Source organism: Corapipo altera, unplaced genomic scaffold (genome assembly GCF_003945725.1).
Source record: "Corapipo altera isolate COAL_440 unplaced genomic scaffold, ASM394572v1 231, whole genome shotgun sequence".
Classification (NCBI taxonomy): domain Eukaryota; kingdom Metazoa; phylum Chordata; class Aves; order Passeriformes; family Pipridae; genus Corapipo; species Corapipo altera.
Window position 1 is genome coordinate 483,640 of NW_020885037.1, and position 19,679 is coordinate 503,318.

Consider the following 19,679-nt stretch of genomic DNA (forward strand, 5'->3'; position numbering starts at 1 on the left):
TAACCAGTCCTGCTCGCTGCTTTTCACGGGGATGAATAATAACAATAATAATAAAGGGGTAGGGGGGAGGCAGCTGCACTTCGTGCCTACAGCCCTTCACCTCTCCCTACCCCGCACACGCCCGCCCTCGCCCCCTCCACAGCTACGGGCAAAATCGATAGCGTGCCGAGTCAGGAATGGAATATTTTTATCCTCTAATTGGGAAATGTGCTTTGACAAAGCCCAAGGAGCGGGGAGGGGGCCGGGAGATACTGTACCGAGAGCCAGGGAAGGCGGCAGAGCCCGGCCAGGGCAGGGGCAGCAGCCGGGATTTTTGGCGGCAGCGCTGGGCACTCTGTGTGGGGACAGGGCACGGCTCCGGAGCACCGGGACAGTGCTGGTCCCGCGGAAGAGCCAGTCCTGACCCAGGCGATGTCAATGCAAGGATAAAAAGAGGACAAAAAAACCCCCCCCATCCTCCCCCTCGATTCCCTGCCACTGCTTCGCTGTTGCAGTCCCAAGGGAGGAAGTGTGTGCCCTGCTCCTGGAGGGCACCCCTGGCACAGGGGCTTACCCAGGCCTGGTGGTGCTGAGCAAGGTGGGACAGCTGTGCCCGGGACACCACAGAGAGGTGTCCCAGGAAGCCACCAGCCCCCCCTGGGTTTTCCTTGGGGAGATCCTGATCCTGCCAGGCCCAAGGCAGCTGGTGCTGAGGTGCCTGCAGAGGTGCAGGTTGGGCTCAATGAGCTCAGAGGTCTTTCCCAACCTAAGTGATTCCATGGCACTAAATGATTCTGTGCCCACATGGGTGGCAGTCCTGCCATGAGCCTCGTGCTGCAGTCCCCAGTTTATGGCAGCTGGAAACATCTCCCTGTCTCCAGCTGTGCTGAGTGAGGTGTGTTGTCTTTGCCCATGGCAGGGGATTGGAACTGGATGATCTCGAGAGTCCCTTCCGACCCAAACCATTCTTTAAATTCTTTAAATTACACCCCCTTCCTCCAGTCAAACAAGTTACCAGTGGGTTCTCAGACACCTCTGGGTCTCCAGGCACCACTGGAGACCAGGAAAGGCCATGGAGGGACACCAGGACACAATTCCCACTTCCAGGTCAGCCTCCATCCCTGGAGGGATTAAAAAGAGGTGTAGATGTGGCACTTGGGGACATGGTTTAGTGGTGGATGTGGCAGTGCTGAGTTAATGGTTGCACTAAATGATTTTAGAATCTTAGAATCAATCTGAAAAAGACCTCCTGGAGCTGCTACCAGCCTGATATTGGGGCTGCACTGGGCACATCCTGGTTCAAACCACTACAAGTTTAAGGAGATTTGAGTCTTTTTCCCCCAGGTGACAAGTGACAGGAAGAGAAGAAATGACCTCAAGTTGCCCCAGGGGAGGTTTAGATTGGATATTAGGAAAAAGTTCTCCATGGAAAGGGTGGTCAGGCATTGGAACAGGCTGCCCAGGGCAGTGGTGGAGTCACCATCCATGGAAACTCTCAGAACACTTGTGGATGTGGCACTTGGGGACGTGGTTTAGTGGTGAACCTGGTGCTGGTTAATGGCAGGACCAGATGATCTTGGAGGACTCGTCCAGCCTTAGTGATCATTCCATGATGATTCCATGAATCCCAGAGTCCTGGCTCTGCAATCCAGCCCCACTCCCTTCCCCAGGCCACAGAGTTTGGGGTGAATCAGTCTGCTGCCTCTGAATTAGTTCCCAGTCCTCAAACTGGGAGCACGTGTCATCCTGCTTGGCTCTTAATTAGAGCTTGGGCAGTGCCAGGGGGACGGGCAGGGGAGGGATCCAGCTGGGAACCTGTGCCAGGCTCTCAGGACCCCGTGCTTTAAATAGCTGCTGAGGCAGGAGCCCGGCTGCTGGGGTTGAGGAAAGCTGACGTGAAAATCAAAGAGGAGATGAGCAGAAATGGGGCAGGAACCTGTGCAGGGACAAGTCCCTCATCAGACAAAGCCCAGGAACAGTGTTGGCTTCAGCTGAATGAAGTGGACGAGGGAAAGCAGCGGAAGGAAATGCCATTTAAAAGCTGAAATGAAATACTCTGACCTGCCAACGCAGGATGTTTCAAATGGTACTTAATTTCCATGTTTAAGGTGCCTATAATGCTTCTGAGTAAGTGAAGATGTTACTAGATTTTGATCTGATTTTATCTTCCCCGGTTTTATTTCATGGGAGGTGCTGACAAGTTGTAGTTTAGGGAAAGGAAAACCACCTCTGAGGGTTGAAGATGATTTTTCTCATGACTCTGGGCCAGACCTGTGGGGGTTCAGTGCTCCCACTCAGCCCTGGTGACCCCAGTCCTCAGCAGGAGGGTCGGACCTGCCGAAGGATCCTGAAGGAAAGCAAAGTGTGACCCAAAAAGCAATGTGTGACCCAAAAATGTGGCCCCTCTGCAGACCTTGGGGTGGATTTTAAAACCCACTGGAATTCCATCTTCAGCAGGTTGGGAAGAGGCAGCAGAGCCCTGAGGGGCAGGTGCTGCTCTGCACAGAGCTCAGGTGAACTCAAAAGGAAGGAGTTTGGGTGAAACCCAAGAACGCTCCAGTGAGGCACCCACAGCACAAACCCCACAGACAGCACCAAAAAACCTCTTTATCCAGCTCTGGGAAGGAGCCTGGGAGTGAGGTCTGGGCTCAGAGATGGGGCTGGGCTGGCCAAGGACCGAGGGGGGTGACAGCAGCGGGTGTGTGAGGATGGGTGTCCGGGCAGATCAAACCCCACCCGTGTCACCCACTTCAGCCTCGACCACCAATCTCCTCAAGGAGTCTGAAGTGATCTGGAGATGCCTGGTGTGCTTTTACACCATGCAGTGACTGTTAGATCTGCCTTCAGGTTTGCTTTCAAACCTTTTAAACATCTCATCCTCTCTCCTCCAGCCCGTGCCTTCGCCCTGAGAGCACTCTGTGTCTGCCTTTGCCTGGGTTATTTTTAAGCATCTCTGTCTTGTTGTGTCCTCTGCTCCTTCCCACCCACCTCCAAACGCTTCCAACCCCCAGATGTACCAGTTTCTGGCTGCCCCTTGCCCAGCCAGTGGTGCCCAGGGCTCTCAGTGGGTGAGGTGCCAGTTTGCCCACCCAAGGACAGGCTGGCCCAGCGCGTGCCTTGGGCTGGGGCTGAGCCAGTCTGCTCAGAAATAAAGACAAATGGGCAGCTGTGCCTCCCCAGCAGGGCAGGCAGTGATCCCAGTTGCCATAGCAGTGTGCACACTCCTCTCCCTGCCAGCCTGGGTATTTTTGGCTATTATTTTCCAAGGTGTTTTGGATGAAACCAAGAATGAATTGGAGGGAGAAGCAAAGCAAAGCTGGATTCCCTTGGTTCTCCCTGTGTCAAGGGGTGCACAGGGAAGTGCTGGGAAGGTCTACTGGGCAAACTGGGGTGGCTGTGGGGCTGCTGCACCTTTTGGGACACAGAGAGGCTGAAAGGTAAGGGGAGATGATTATAATATATATATTATAAATCTCCAGGGCTTGGTTGGGAGTCATACAATGATTTAATGAGCTGGAAGGGACCCACAGGGATCATCCAGTCCAACTCCTGGCCCTGCACAGACACCCCAACAATCCCACCCTGTCCCTCAGAGCGTTGTCCAAATGCTCCTGGAGCTCTGGCAGCCTTGGGGCCGTGCCCACTGCCCTGGGGAGCCTGGGCAGTGCCCCAGCACCCTCTGGGGGAAGAACCTTTCCCTGAGATCCATCCCAACCCTCCTCTGTGGAGATGAAATGGGATGCCTTCACTCGTGGGAGGGGTAGAGATACAAATCCCAGTCCCATCCTCTTTATACAGCCCCTGGGAGAGCAATTGGATCCACATTTGGGGAACAGCTGCCCGGACTAGGAAGGGATTTACCTTCACCTCCAAAGCAGGGCTCTGTGATTCTATGAAAATCCTGTTCTGCAGGTTCCCAGGCCAGAATTGCTCCCATGGGATCCCAGCCCAGGGGCTAGACAAGCTGGACAGACAGAGCTCAGGACAGACAGAGCTCAGGACAGACAGGCACGTGGAGAGCTGCAACAAGGGCTTGAAGACACACCCACGTGGACAGAGGCCTCTTGCCTGGGTGAAGGACCTTCCTCAACACTCCTGATTATCTTACAGGACCTGTTGCTGCTCACTTCCATGTCCTCCAAAATTAGACCCCTTCTCATGCAGTGTCTTGGGCTTGGGATAGGTTTGCTTTTCCTGGAGAACCTGGGACCAGGAACGTTACCAGCTGGTAATGGATAATTATATATATGTATTATACATTATATATATATTATAAATATATATATATATAATAAATATATATATTATATATATATATTATAAATAAATAATAATGGACACCATTCCTTCAGCCTGACACTGACCCTCATGGAGGACTTTCCGTGTGTGGTTCACAGGGATCAGTGCTGGGATCCATTCTGATCCACATGGTCTTAAATAATCCGTGGAAAAAAGAGCAGAAAATACAGGGATAAGGCCTGGGGGGGAGGCAGGAATTTTCAGGGAAGTTGCCACAAAGTGATTGGACAAGTTTGCAGCAGGATCTAAGGGTAGGAGGGGACTGGGTGATAAAAGGGCAGATAAAATACAATGTTGATAAATGCAAAGTCATGCACATGAGGAAAACAACCTGAACCACCCCCATACCACGATGGGCTCCAAATTAGCTGCTGCTGCTGCTCAGGGAAGAGCTCTTGGAGTTAATGTGGGGAGTTGTCTGGAAATGTCAGCTCAATGTTCAGCTGCAGACAAAAAGGCAAATCAGATGTTGGCAATGATTAGGAGAGGAGCAGAGGAGAAATCAGAAAACATCATTATGGTCCCGTGTCGATCCATGTTCGATACCCCGACCCCTCCTGCTCTGGGAGCTGAGCAAGGAGAGGCACTGAAGGTGGGATTGGCTGCTGGGGGCATTCAGGGGCATACGAGGAGCCCTAAGGTTGTGATCAGCCTGGAGAAGAGGGAAAATGGTTGTTTGCTTGTTTTCCTAACGGAATTTGGAGGTTTTCAACCCCCCGAAAATCTCCCTGATAAGCAGGCTCAGAGCAAACCAGAGGGAATCTTCTTCCCACTGTGTTTCCTTGTGTTTAGGAACTCCCTGTCTCTGCACCCAAAGCATAAATGTGTTTGGAGGGGCTGGAATGAGCCCTTGAGGGCAGTTACAGGGGGTGGCCAGTGCAGCCTCAGCCAAACTCATGAAGCTGAAGATAAAGAGAAATGGTTCAGCAGGACAAGTGTCACCTTATTCCTCACCAGCTCTCCTCAAGCATCCATCCCAGGGGACAGGGAGGGTCCCAAGGCTCTCCTGGAGTTCAGGGGAGGGAAGAGCAAATCCCTGGGGCCGGAGGACAGATTTCACCTCATGAGTCAGGCTGATGGAAGCCCGTCCTGCTCCAGGCTGGTCTCTGTGCTGGGCTGGGTTTGGTCTGTGCTGCCTGAGCCAACCTCCACACCAGGAGATCTAGTCCTCCCTTCCCTGGCTCAGTTGTCCCCTTTCTGATGCTGAGCTTAAATCCTGGGAAATCAGCTGTGCAAACCCCACATCCCTCTCCCCTGCCCCCCCTCCTCACCAGGCAGGAGCAACGAGATCCCCCTGCAGCCAACACTGAAGGGCTTTAAGGCACAAGAAACACCTGACCAGGCACCTCAGGGCCTTCCCTCCTTTCCCAGCCACTTGGAGCATCCTTAAGCTTCTCTCCTCGCCTCCCTTTACCCATTTATGTGGCAAGTGAGACCACGGGGTGTGGGATAAATGCTGGAGGAGAGGCACTGCGGGCTCTCCTGGAGAGGTGGGCTTGGAGGAGGGGGCGTTTGTGCTGTCACCACTTCAGCTGATGCCTCCACACCACCTTGCCTTTCAGTGGCAAACAATAAAGCTCAAGGTGAGCATCACCTCTGCCCTATCTCTTAGATCCTCCTCTCTGCTGTCCATCCATCACACGCCTGCTCTCCTGCAGCCGATTGCAGCCGACCTGCATCAGCTATTGATTTATCGACAGGGGCCGGGGCTGGAAGATTCAGGGAAGCAGCTCCCCACAGAAACGCTTTTCAGAAGTAGAGATTTGATTTTTTATTTATTCTTCTCTTCAATGTATGGATTTAACAAGCTCCAGGCAACAAAGAACCCGGTCCTGCCGCACGCAGGCTCTCACACTGCCCCCGTCTCCTCCCCTTCTCCGGCGGAAAAGTCATCTTTAAGGGATTACTCTTTAAGGGCAGAGCACAGCCCTGTGCATGGAGGCAGGTCCCCAGGGCTCAGATGCTGCATAACCTCTGTGCTGACCTCTCTCACAGGGGTAAATGTCTCCCTGGCTCCCCGTGTTTGTCACGTGTTTGTGGTGGTGTCACTGGGAGACCAAAATTCTCTTTTTTTTCACTCTGTGTCATGATGATGAACTTCCAGTCCAAACAGGCTCTGTGGAAGAGGCACCTGTGGGTGCAGGGGTTTCCCCGGGGCCACTGGCAAGGCAGGGCACAGCTGGCAACATCTGCACCGTCCCCTCTCCTGGGACTGCTGGGGGGGGATTGCTGCTTGGTTTGGTTTTTCCTTTCCCCACTCTTTCCCAGGAGTTTGAAGAGAACAAAATAGGAGAAAATACCCTCTGAGCTTTGTTTCTCCCGGCTCCAAACCACCAGTCTGTCACCCAGCATTCAATCCTGAGTGATTCTCCTGCTGCACTGGCCAGGAATGTCACTACAGGGGCTGTTTCTCCCAGGACATCCCAGTGCACCCCCTGTCCCACATGTCCCTTCTTCCACCTGGGCCTGTGGATGCAGCAGGGCCACCCTGGAGCTCCAGGACAGGGTGATGGGTGGGCAGGATGGTGAGGAGGAGGAGGAAATGCTGCCTCTCCATTGGGGTGCTCATGGCCCGCCCCGAGGCTGCATCTACAGGTGATGCTGCCTTAGAAAACTGAAAGTCAGCTCTCCAGGGACCAGCAGAACCTGGGACTCGGCCTCACTGACCCCTCACCCTTCCCAAACCAGTATTTTTTTGGGCTGGTGTCTGGTTTTGCTCCAAATACACCAGCTGGGCTTCTGTTCATCCAAGACACTCCCTCCATGTCCTTCTCAGGCAGGTGAGACCTCCTGCTCAGAGCACAACTCTCAGGTGGTCCCAATGTCCCCAGCCCATCTCATGGCACCAGAGGTGACCCCAGCCCCTGCCCAGCTCCCCTGCCCTCCCTCCAGGGGGTTTGTTGGGCTGATCCTTTACAGACCTCTTGGTTTGCATAGTTAATGAGGGGTGATTTCATTTGTGGCTGCATTTACCATCTGATTACTCTCCTGTGGAAGACTAATTTGCAGTCAATGGAGACAGATGCTTCCCAAACTATCAGCCAAAAGGCCTAATTCCTGCACAGCCAACTTTTTTAATTTACTTCCTGGCTGATTAAAAAAAAATGTTTCACGCCACAGCAGGGGCCAGGGTGGTGCCAAGACAAACCCTTTGGAGGCAGCTCTGCCCACAGGCTGCCAACACCAGGGGCAGCTGCTTTGGGAAGCAGCTCTGGTGCTCCAAGGATGGGATTTCATAGAATCACAAAATGGTTTGGGTTGGAAGGGAACTTAAAGCCCATCTAGTTCCACCCCTGCCATGGGCAGGGACACCTTCCACCAGCCCAGGTTGCTCCAAGCCCCATCCAACCTGCCCTTGGACACTTCCAGGGATGGGGCAGCCACAGCTGCTCTGGGCAACCTGGGACAGCCCCTCCCCACCCTCACAGCCAACAATTCCTTCCCAATATCCCATCTATCCCTGCCCTCCAGCACTGGGAAGCCATTCCCCTTGTCCTGTCCCTCCATCCCTTGTCCCCAGTCCCTCTCCAGCTCTCCTGGAGCCCCTTTAGGCCCTGCAAGGGGCTCTCATCTCTCCCTGGATCCTTCTCTTCTCCAGGTGAACCCCCCCAGCTCTCCCAGCCTGGCTCCAGAGCAGAGGGGCTCCAGCCCTTGGAGCATCCCTGTGGCCTCCTCTGGACTCTCTCCAGCAGCTCCACGTCCCTGTGCTGTTGTTCCCAGGGCTGGAGGCAGCTCTGCAGGGGGGTCTCACCTGAGGGGGTAGAGGGGCAGAATCCCCCCCTCCCCTGCTGCCCACGCTGTGGGACCAGCCCAGGGCACAGGGGCTTTCTGGGTGCCAACACACACGGCCGGGGCATGTCCAGCTTCTCATCCACACTTTGCCCTCATGGATGACAACTGCCCAACTTCAGGGGCGGGTGGGGGATGCTCAGGAGCTCTTCTCAGAGCTCCAGTTGTGCCCCGTGTGCTCCCAGCTCCTCCCCCTGCCCCGTGCCCTTTCCTTGCCGCAGGAGGGCCGGGACTGCTGGAAGCAGGAGTTGGCCGTGGTTGCCACCACGAGCCTTTTGACTGCTCTCCAGGAGACCTGTCTTCCATCCCCAAATTCAGGGGGGGTCTGGAGCCAGCGCCTGGCTCTGCCTAACCAAGGTCAGGCGCTCTCTGAAGGGCGTTTGCAGCAGAGCCTCCCCCAGCTCCACACGAGCTGCACTGCTCGTGAGGGCTTAATGATTACCCTTAGATAACTTTATTGGCTGGGAATTATTGGCTGGCTCTGCTGCAGAGCCCAACCTCCCTCCCCTCTGCGCAGCCACAGGTGAAGCCCAGCGTGGAAGGTGGGCGAGAGAACCCCACGAGGGCTGGTCAGGGGGACTTTGGTGGGATTTTTGTCTCAGGGTGTCTTTCCTTGCATGGAGACAAAGCAGGGGATGTCCATCCTTGGCTGGGCAACCTCTGGCTCCCTCCAGGTTTCTGACCACTTTTCTCAAGTGCTTTTCATTTCCAGAGCACTTTAAAGACCTGATCTAATTAATTCCTCCGCGCCCCCGGGGGAAGGAGGCAGGTAGGGAGGTGGAGCCGGGGATCCCGCGCGGGCTCACCGGCAGTTGGGAGCTGCGATTTCAGCCGTGGCCTGTGGGAGGGAGGAAAAACAGGATGAGGATCTTCTCCACTGCTGGACGTAGGGTGGTGACACCCCACGTCACTTGGTGTGAGGGGCCTCATCCAGCCCGTGGGCAGAGCTGACCTGGGGGGGGTTGACCCCCACGAGGGCAGCTGGAGCCCCCTCGGCAGGTGGAGATCCCGGTGGGATCCTTGCCTTGGGGTGCTGAGCAGGGTCCCCACGGCTGCAGAGGACAGGGAGAGCAGCCCATTGCCATGGAAACGGTCCATCCTGTGTGGATGTGCATCCTGGCAGGGTGGGGTTTTTTTTTTCCCCTCCCTTCTTCTCCTTCTGCGAGCCCTCGGCATTGATCCGGGAACGTGCTCTTCGCATGTATGATCCATGCAAACACCGTGTTCCTATTGATCAGCCTCCTCTGCTGCTCGGGGTCTGTGCTGGCAGCAGAAACAAAGGCCGGGGGAAGGAGGGGAGAAAATTACCCGGCACCACACCAAGCAAACAGCTCTGCCAGAGCCTACGGGGTCTCTCTGGAGCTGCCTCCTCGTTCCTCCCATTCCCGTTCCTCCCATCTGCCCTCGGTTTTCCCCTTGCTCATCTCTTCTCCAGCTCCCCTCTTGCTCCTGCCCACCAAAAATGGCCCAAACTCCCCCCCCTCACTCTGTTGGTGACTTCCTGGGGGCTGTTTCCAAGAACCAAGGAGGTAACATGTCCCTTCCACCTCCCTCCCAGCCCTGCTGGGATGTGGGGACACACTGTTGGATGGGAGGGGGGGTCCCAAACCCACCTCCTTTGCCAGCCGAGCTCTGTGTAAGCCTTAATAATTACAGTGAGGAGTCAATAACAATTAGGCCTAACAGCCACTCAGCAGAATTGACGCAAATTATTTTAATTTTATGTTTCTATCGATGGACTTTTCCAGGTTGGCACCTTCTCCCCCATTCCCGCTCCTCCCAGCCCCCCACTTCCCGGGCACACCCCCAGCTTGGGTGATCCAGCCCCTCCTCCCCTCCTTGCTCCAAAAAGCTGGATCCAAAGCTGGAGTTCCCTGCAGGAGAGGGGCGTTCGTGCATGGAAAGGTTTCTTCATTAGGGAGGAAAACCTCTGCTCTTCCTGGGAGAGTCGTTCCCAGTCGCTCCCAAGGCACGGCAGGAGGGAAGAGGCTGTGTCCAGGTTTGGTTTGCTGGGAATGGAACCAGGCTTTGTATCAGAGAGCCGAGTGCAACCTCCTGCAACGTGATTTTTAGGATGTTTTAGGCACATATTTTCTCCTTCGTGGTGGGGGAGCGTCACCTGAGGTTTGGCTGCTATTCGGTTGTGGGGTTTTTTCTTCATGCCATTCCATACAACTGACCCACTTGATACACTCATATTACACAGAAATTACAATAAATCTAATCAAAATGATGCCTCAAAAGCAAATGTTTTCACGAGCTCACATCTGAAGCTGTCTCAAGTGTCTTTGTATGGGAAATGCAGCCACAATCCTGCAGGTCCAGGCTCTGCACTGGGGGGTTGCAGCACCTCCAGCCCTTCCAGCAGCCAAAAAAAAACCCCCTGGTGTGGGATGTGCACCCACTCATCACCAGCAGGGGAAATAAGCACAGGTGATTTTTTTTCCTGCTGGCTGACGGTCAGCGAACGATTCCTGGATTTTTTTCCCTCCCTATTTACGGGACTGAGCCGTTAATGGCATGACCCGCTCCACATCCCCCGGGATGCCGGGAGCTGCAGAGCTCCGCGGAGCAAGAGATGACCCTCAGGCTGCGGCCGTCGAGTCTCCCACCCATCCCACAAGGGAGACTCCTCCAGGCTCCTTTCCTCCTCCTGCCTCTGGGGGTGTTTTTTCCGCCCTTCCCGGCGCTGGGAGCGGGCCCTGCCCGGCAGTAAATCCCGGCATCCCCGGCCCCGCTGACCTGCATCTTTTCTCCTCTCCTGTCATTAGGGCGAGGCGGCCCATTCACTGGGTGACAGGTGCTCAATTGCTCTTAAGTGGCTCCCAGATAATTGGGGAGGTCTTTAGCTACTTGTAACTTCCAATAATAAACAATAGAGAGAGGGAAAAACACCCGCACGGAGCATTTAACTGATGGCCCCGTTGTCAAAACTGCGTTAGGGCTCTTCTCCTTCCCGCGGGCCAGCGCTTGGATGACACTGTGCCACCTTGACGAGCCAGAGCCACCTCCCCCTGTCACTTTGAGGTGGTGGGTGACAAAGGGGGAGCCCCCGGGTCCGGCCCCACCCCTGCTGGGTGTCAGGGGAGCTGCACCAGGGCTTGGGGGATGGAGGTTTGTGAAGCCCTCCTGGATTTTTTCGGGGGGGTGGAGGGGATTCAGGTCCAAATCTCGGATCCAAAAGGCAAGTTTTACATGTCAGGAGATGTTGCTGAAGGAAAAGCTGGTCTGAAATCCCTGGTCTTCAGTGCAGCTTGCAGGAGGCTGAGCCCGCTGTCAGGTCCTGCCCCATCCCTGGAAGTGTTCAAGGCCAGGTTGGAGCAACCTGGGTTGGTGGAAGGTGGAATGAGATGGGCTTTAAGGTCCCTTCCCACCCAAACCATTCTGGGATTCTGGGATCTTTTCTTTAAATCCAAACCCAAGATGTTGCTTTTCCTGGCTCTGAGCCATCTGCAGGCAACTGCCCTGTGAAGTTCCTTGGCTCCAGGCAAAGCTCTTCCCATCCCAAAAGGAGCTGGGAAAGGGCCTTTCCCCAAAGCTCCTCTGTGGCTCTGCAAGAAGACCTGTCCATGGAGCTTTCACCCTGCTGCTCTGGGGTTGGTCCAGGGAGCTGCTGGTGGGATCTTCATCCTTGCAGGGGGAAAAGAGCACAAAGGTGGGATACGAACCCCTGCAAAATCCTCAGCTCAGTGGGCAGCTGGGTTACAACTGCAATTCCCTCAAAAAGGAGCTCTCAGAAACACATCTCCAGCTCCTCAGCTGGGATGGGATGGGACGGGACGGGGTGGGATGGAACGGGGTGGGATGGGATGGAATGGGGTGGGATGGGATGGAATGGGGTGGGATGGGATGGGATGGGATGGGATGGGATGGGATGGGATGGGACAGGATGGGATGGGATGGGACGGGGTGGGATGGAATGGGATGGGATGGGATGGGATGGGATGGGATGGGATGGGAGGCAGGGCTCATCACAGCACTAACTACCCACATGGAGGCAGAAATGAGATTTGCCCTTGCCCTGCTCCAGGCTGAAGGATGCACAAGCTGAGAACTCAGAGCCAGCAGTAGGGGTGGGAAGACAGTTCAGGTCTTCTAGAGGTTTCCTTGGACTCCTGCTCAGCAGTGCACTTGTGTACAGAGCCTTTCTGGGAGCATCACTCTGCTTTAAATGTGTCTATTAAGCCCTTCCTTCAGGCTGGGAACCCCAACTTCCTAAATAAGCCAGTGAGGATGGGATGGGACATCTCAGACAACACTGGGCTGTACCAGTTGATCTCATGGACACCACGTTTCCACAGTGTCCCTGTGCACAGGGTGCTCCCAGGGCTGCTCAGGTGTTACTGGGGTATCTGAAGTCATCCCTCCCACATGGGCCACCCTCCCCTTCTGCTTCTGTGCCTCCCCAGGAGAGCCCAGCCTTGGCTTTGGCCAACAACCACTGAAGCCCCTGCAGCCATGCCTGTGGTGAGGATCTCTGTGCCCAGAGGCAGAGGATGGTGAACACCCCATTTCTTCCAAATGCTGCTGCCCACACAGCCAACGGCCCCCCAATAACGGGGACCCTCGCCCATAAATTCTCCATTGATTCACCAAGAGAAGAAAAGGGCAACAAATATTATTCCCAATGAATAATTCAAGCAGCTCCAAGCCATGCCTTGCGCGTTCATTACCCTCCACGAGGACCTGGGGGATAGAGCTTGAAAGGCCCTATAAAAGGAAACTGGGGAAGATTTATTTTTGAGGTTGGGCAAATCCCAATAACCCACGGCAGGAGGGGTCGTGCCTTGTGCTGGAGCAGGGGCTGCTCAGCCCTGGCCCCCCTGCTCCCTCCTGGCTGATGCTTTGTTAAAAAAGGAAAGCACTTACGGTGCTGTTGGGGATCAGTCCACTCTCCTTTCTTCCCCGCCGAAGCTTTCAGGGATGAAAGCACTCTAAAGTGCCGGCTCTGGTGTTGGGAGCTGAGCAGTGAATAATCCCCCTCCTTCAGCCCCTGCCTGCTGGGGAGGTGGTGGCTGGGTCACGAGCCAGGAGGGAATTTTCGCTCCTCAGTGCCCTGGAGACAGTGTGGGTGTGGGTGGGTGTCTTAGCACAGAACCATGGAGTGTGCTGAGCTGGAAGGGACACACAAGGATCATCCAGTCCAACCCTCAGCCCTGCACAGGCCCATCCCCAAGAGTCACACCCTGTGCCCCAGAGGATCATCCAAACTTTTCTGGAGCTCTGGCAGCCTTGGGGCTGTGCCTACTGCCCTGGGGAGCCTGGGCAGTGCCCAACCACCCTCTGGGGAAAGAATCTTTTTCTAAGATCCAACCTGAGCCTGCCCTGACACAGCTCCAGCCATTCCCTGGGTGCTGTCCCTGGTCCCCCCAGAGCAGAGCTCAGTCCCTGCCCCTCCTGTGCCCCTTTCCAGGAAGCTGGAACTGCAGTGAGGTCTCCCCTCAGTCTCCTCCTCTCCAGCTGAACACACCAAGTGCCCTCAGTGTCCTCACACAGCTTCAAATCAAGGCCCTTCCCCATCTCCGTTGTCCTCCTTTGGACAATCCCCAATGGCTTCAGATCCTTCTGACATTGTGGTGCCCAAAACTGCCACAGTATTCCAGGTGAGACCACACCACTATGGAGGTATTGAGCCCTCTGGGATGCTGTGACTTACCTGGTGCCCTCAGGAATTAGGTACCAAGCCAGGGAATGCACCCAGGCACGAGCATCCTCTGCCCACCCCATCTGGGGGCAGTGATGTTGGTCAGGTCCTGCTAGGGTGAGGGGACCAGTCGAGCTGCTGTGGGACACGACTCCACGGTGCTGCCCTGCCTACATGACCCTTTGTCACCCTTAACCCCTCCCCAGGGAGGCCACAACACCTGGAAGTCTGATTTTTGGAGGGGGCTGCCTGAAACCACATGGAAAGCGAGGCACTTTTCCTGGAGAAGTTGTCTTTGCCTGGAGAAGTTGTCTTTTCCCTTGCTAGAAAGGTAAAGGGGTTTGCTTTTTTATTTTAAGTAAATACAAAGGGAGGATTGAGGTTTTGATGCAAGTCTGATGCTGCTGAGATTTGGAGTTGGGTGTCAGCTCCACCACAGAGTCACTACCTGGCCACTGGCTCCACAGGTGGCTCTCTGTCATCATAGAACCATGGAACGGTTTGGGTTGGGAGGGACCTTAAAGCCCATCCAGTGCCACCCCCTGCCATGGGCAGGGACACCTCCCACTAGCCCAGATGGCTCCAAGCCCCGTCCAGCCTGGCCTTGGACACTTCCAGGGATGGGGCAGCTACAGCTTCTCTGGGCAACCTGTGCCAGGGCCTCCCCACCCTCACAAGGAACAATTCCTCCCTGATATTCAATCTAACCCCATTTTGTTCCAGTTTAAATCCACCGTTTGTCCCTGCTGCTGAGCTCCTTGGAGCAGGCACTGCTTGTCCTTGGGCATAACCCCCTCTCTGGATGTTCCTGTCAGAAATGACACCTTCTGGTGTCTCCACTTTCCTGCCTGCCCAAAGCAGCAGCTCCATCTCGCCGTGAGCTGCCTGGGCTGGGAGGCTCTTGCTTCCCTGACTGGTGCTTCCCTCTCTCCTCTCTGTTATCTCTGCCAATAAAACCCGCTCCTGAGATCGAGCCCTTGATCAATGATGGCAGGATCCATCTCCCATCACCTGAGCGAGGTGGCCGTGGCAGCTGGGTGGGGAGAGGGGCCCTCCCCGAGAGGACGATTCATCCTGGCTATCAGACACCCGCCGTCAGAGGGGACAAATGGCTCTCTGAGGGTGGAGATCCTTCCCTGATGGCCTCAACACAGTGACCAGGCTGGATTTAACACCTTCCTTCAGGCAGCCAAAGACCAAGGCTTGGCTGGGAAAGCTGCCCCTGAACTGGCCTGGTGGAGGTTTCCACCACGTCCCCCAGGATTCGAGGGGACAAGTGACACTCAAGGGCTGTCATGGTTTGGACCTGGCTCCCCACCAAGTTCCTGAACCCACTCCAAAAATCCCCCTCCCCTTACTAAAGGAAAGGGAAAAAGGGGAAAAAAACCCCAAAAGACCTGATATAAACTGAACTAAAGCAATATGTGTATATTTACACTTATTTACGGTTACAAAAACACTCTATACATATAAGAAAAGAGGATCCCAATCCCCAAAACCAGGAAAAACAGATATACCCAACTAATAAGGAACTAACTAATCAAAATTTTAATACTTTCCTCAAGAAGACAAAAGCCACTCCACCAGATCTCTCGACTCATATCGGGAGAACAACAGGCCAGAGCAGGCCTCACTCCCACAAAAACAAGGCTGGCCACAGGGATCTGCTGTCTTCAAGTCCACCAGAAGAGAAGAAGAAGGAACCTCCTCTTTCCTTCTTATTTATAGTCTTGCTTACATAAAAAATAGGATGGTGTACTGGGACACAGCCACTTCCCTGGTGTCGACCTGGTTGCCAGAAAGGCCTGGGCTGAAACCACTACAAGGGGTTTCAGTCCTGAGTGTCCCGGGCAGGAGGAGGACTCTGCTGCCTTCCTCCATGTCCTGTTTCTCCAAGGCACAGCTGTCCTTGGTTACTCACGTGTACTTTGGCTCATCATCTGTCAAAGACAAGGGGAGATTCCCCATCGCTCCCCAGGCTCGGTGGTGTGAAGATCATCAGGAGCATCCCGAGGCACCGTTACAGACTCAGAAAATCAGAGAATCATAAACATTGGGAAAGTCTTGCAAGATCACCAAGTCCAAATTTCAACCGAGTGCCCCTGTGCCCACTAAGCCACACCACAAAGTGCCTCATCTACTCGTACTTTTTAACCCTTCCAGGGATGGTGACTCTGCCACTGCCCTGGGCAGCCTGTGCCAATGCCTGACCACACTTTCAGTGAAGACTTCCCTAATATCCAACCTCAATTTCCCCAGCAGAGCTTGAGGCCGATTCCTCTGGTTCCTTCCCTTGTTCCCTGGCAGCAGAGCCCGACCCTCCCCAGCTTCCCCCTCCTGTCAGGGGGTTGCAGAGCCAGAAGGTCCCCCCTGAGCCTCCTTTGCTCCAGGCTGAGCCCCCCCAGCTCCCTCAGCTGCTCCTGCTGCTCCAGCCCCTTCCCAGCTCCGTTCCCTTCCCTGCACATGCTCCAGCCCCTCAAGGTCCTTCTTGTCCTGAGGGGCCCAGAACTTTCCCCAGGATTTGAGGTGGGGCCTCAGCAGTGTCAAGGGTATGTCCCCCCCCGCCCCCTCTGTCTCTCTCCATAATTTCTGTCCAAGCCAGGGCACACTCAGCAGGAAGATGCCCAGTGGCAACTTCGAGTGCAGGTGATGGAGGACCCATCTCCAGCGGTAGATAACTGGTGGTGATTAATTACCCTGGTCATTAAGAGCGCCTGCCCAGCTCCCAGCCTGGATTCCAGCAGCACAGGGGCCTCCTTAGGTCTCTATCCCAGAGCCCCCACGTCAGTGTTTGAACAAACCCACCTTTTATCCTCCTCATGGACCTGAGAAACAGCCTCAGACAGGCAGAGTGGGCACCAGCCTTTGCCAAAAGATGGTCCAGTGGTGTCAAACCCCAAACCCGGGTGGAAAAGGGGGGATGAAGCCTTGGAGGGTCCATGGATCAACTGGGAAGGGCACAACAGAAGTGCACAATGGGAGAGTGTCCTGTGCTGTGCTGTGCACGAGGGGGGCTTTGGCATCACACAGGGCTGGAGGCCCAGCAGAGGGACAGGGACACCCCCCCCTCCCCTGATCAGGCTGCTGGTGCAAAAACTGTCCCCCACACTGCAACCTGGGCTCTTCTGCTCCCAAACCCGGGCACTGCTCTCCTTGGGCTGCTCCTCAGGCCTGGCCTCCATCACTGCTCCCCCCAAACAGCACTGCACGGGCAGGCCCATCAAGTGAAAGGTGGAAAAAGGTAATTAATCTACAGAGAAAAAAGTGTTAATACCTCTAAGACACCGGGGACACTGGCTGTCAGCTTCCACCAATTAGTCACCTAAAACCCTGCCTGTATGATCTCTGTGGTACAGCTGAGTTGATTACTCTAATTAATTTTGCATTGATCTGCATGGATCCGCAGCACCAGGGCCTATCACGGGCGGAGGAGGAGATGGATGCGTGAGCCCTGCCGGGCGTGGAGGAGGGAGCTCATCCCGGGAATGCTGTTCCTGCTTCCACAGGGCTGTGATGGTGCCCCCTGTCCCGGGGCTGCCACAGGCAGAGGGGACAGAACTGTGCTCAGGGCAGGGCCAGGGGGAAGTGGCAGCATTTTGGGAGCACCTTGTCAGGGGTGGGACGTCCCAGTGGGTCCTGTCCCATCCTCTTCCTCCCCCTACACATGTTCCTTCTTTCCTCACTTCATTCCCCATCTCCTGGGTAGTCTCTTGGAGGTTTTTGGGAGGAAGGGTGCCCTCTGCCATCTCACATCCAGCAAACCCCGTGGGACACAGGGGGTGACAGCCCCGGGGCTGGGGGTGCTGCTTTCATGGAATCATAGAATACTTTGGGTTGGAGGGGACCTTAAAGGTCTCCCCTTGCCTTGCTGAGGAGAATCCCACTTCTCCTGCCCATTCCCTTTTTGCACCGTGCCTGAAAGCTGAGGTTTAATCCACCTCGGGCAGGCTCAGCCTCCCCCTCTTCTGGGAACCTTTCTCCCTGTGTTTATTCTGGGGAAGGTTTTGTGACAGTGGAAAGCCAAACATTTGGTGTTTTCTAATTTTATTTTTTTTCTCTCACACGTTTTTCCCTCCCTCCCTGGGTGAAATTTGACCCAAATTCACAAATGTGCTCTGAACACCCCCCCCAAACCCAAATTCCTCTACTCCCTCCCTGGGGAAGTGGCACTGGCAGAACCTGTCAGTTCTGGCAGGGGGGCAGGATCCAGCACCACCCTCCTATTTAGGGATGAGTTTCTCCCCTCCCCAGCTCTCTCTTACAGCCTGGAAGTGGGAGGGATTTCTGGCTGCCGCGATGGAGGTTTCATGGTTTATATTCCCATCTCCCAGCACTCTGTGCATCCCGTGCTCCCATTCCATGTGGCTTCTGCCAGGGTTTTCAGGAATGTCACAGCTCTCTGCAGCTGTTTGACCTGCTCTTAACATTTCAGGTACACCAAAGTCTGTGCCCATCTCCTCACCACACATAGTTTGACACACTGCTCCTGCTCTGCACCAGAGCCACAAACCAGCAGCTGGAATGAAATCCCTCCTGGAGCAAACCCACCCTTGCGCCGAGACCTTGTAGAACACCCCCAGCTGCTCCCAAAGTTCATCCCAAACCATTTCCTTGGCTGTTCAGTAAAGGTTTGGTGCTAATGAGAGCTCCTTGCTCAGTGCCTTAACCAGTGCCACTTCCAACTCTGGATTTATTCATCTTGGAAAAGGAAAACTGAGGCACAGAGAGATTTAAACCACACAAGGACAGGATGAGGCAAGAGAACAGAGCATCCTCCTCACACAGCCCCAGCAGGCACTGCCTTCATAAGCATAATTTCCTGGGATTAATATTAAAAACCTTTGTAATGGCTCCCACTTGTTTATTAAATATCCAGCGTGGAGATAAGTTATCAACTGCAGCCATAATTGCTATTAATCAAATATTCAAATCACTGCTGCAGTTGCCCACGATGGGACACGCACATAATTCTCCAGCTCTGGTAATAATTAATCTTTTTCCCCCCTTTTCTTCTCCTCTACTTTGGACTCTTGCAAATATCTTTTGGTGTTAAGAGGTCCCCAGAGAGACCTGCCTCTAAATGAGGTGTAAAAATCTAAGCCGCACAAAAAATAGCATGCGGCTGGGATCGATACTCTCTTCACAGCTACATCGATTAACAACAATATTCTTCATTTATTAATTATGAAGGGGAATTTTCCATCCTTGCATCTCTTTCTCTGTTTGTTGCTCGGGTGGGTTTGCGGGTTCTCCCCGGCCGAGGGGGAGGTGGGGAGGTGGCAGCTCTCGGGGTGGGTGGGTGGGGATGGACGGGGCTTGGCGGGTGCAGGGGACAGGGAGGGGACTCTGTTTGTTTGCCTGGCAGATCTCAGCAGCTCGAGCCAAAAAAAAAGCCCCAAAACCGCACCATAACTGAAATCTGGCTGCCTAAAACTGTTCAGACCTAAGTATGGGCTTCTATAGCAGCTTAAGTCCTTCTACACTGAGGTCACCAATTTACAGTATTGTCTTCCTCCTGTCCCAAGCCCTGCTCTGCCACCACCCCTCCTCCATAAAGGCACAGGAATTTGTGCCTTTGAGACACTTTGAATAATTGGTCCGACTGGAAACTAGTCCTTCCAAAAAGGGGGGGGAAAAGGGTTTAATTTTCAGCTGGTCTAGGCAGGGAAACAACCTGCTTACCATAGTCCTGTGTAATTAAAACACTGCTGCTCAGAGACAGTGGAGAGTTCTTAACCTTGTCGAGCAGAAATGTGTTGCAGCCTGTCTTGGTCTACATCTGTCTCTGCTCGGTGGGCTGAGACCTTGTGTCACGAGTTGATGTGCAGGAGAGCAGCTGGAGCTGGTGACTGGATGGAGCTGATGGCTGGATGGAATTGAGGGCTGGATGGAATTGAGGGCTGGATGGAGGTGGTGGTTGCATGGAATTGGTGGCTGGATGGAATTGAGGGTTGGATGGAGATGCTGG

At 54.5% G+C, this 19,679-nt stretch overlaps 1 long non-coding RNA gene across 1 annotated transcript; it reads right to left on the reverse strand.

The window, feature by feature from the left end:
• Window positions 1-9,946: 9,946 nt before the first annotated feature.
• On the reverse strand, window positions 9,947-11,724 carry LOC113959375. Its single transcript, XR_003531795.1, has 3 exons — window positions 11,650-11,724; window positions 11,263-11,361; window positions 9,947-10,122 (listed from the first exon to the last, which is right to left on the reverse strand). It is a non-coding gene; the product is annotated as an uncharacterized LOC113959375 (long non-coding RNA).
• Between the last annotated feature and the right edge of the window lie 7,955 nt (window positions 11,725-19,679).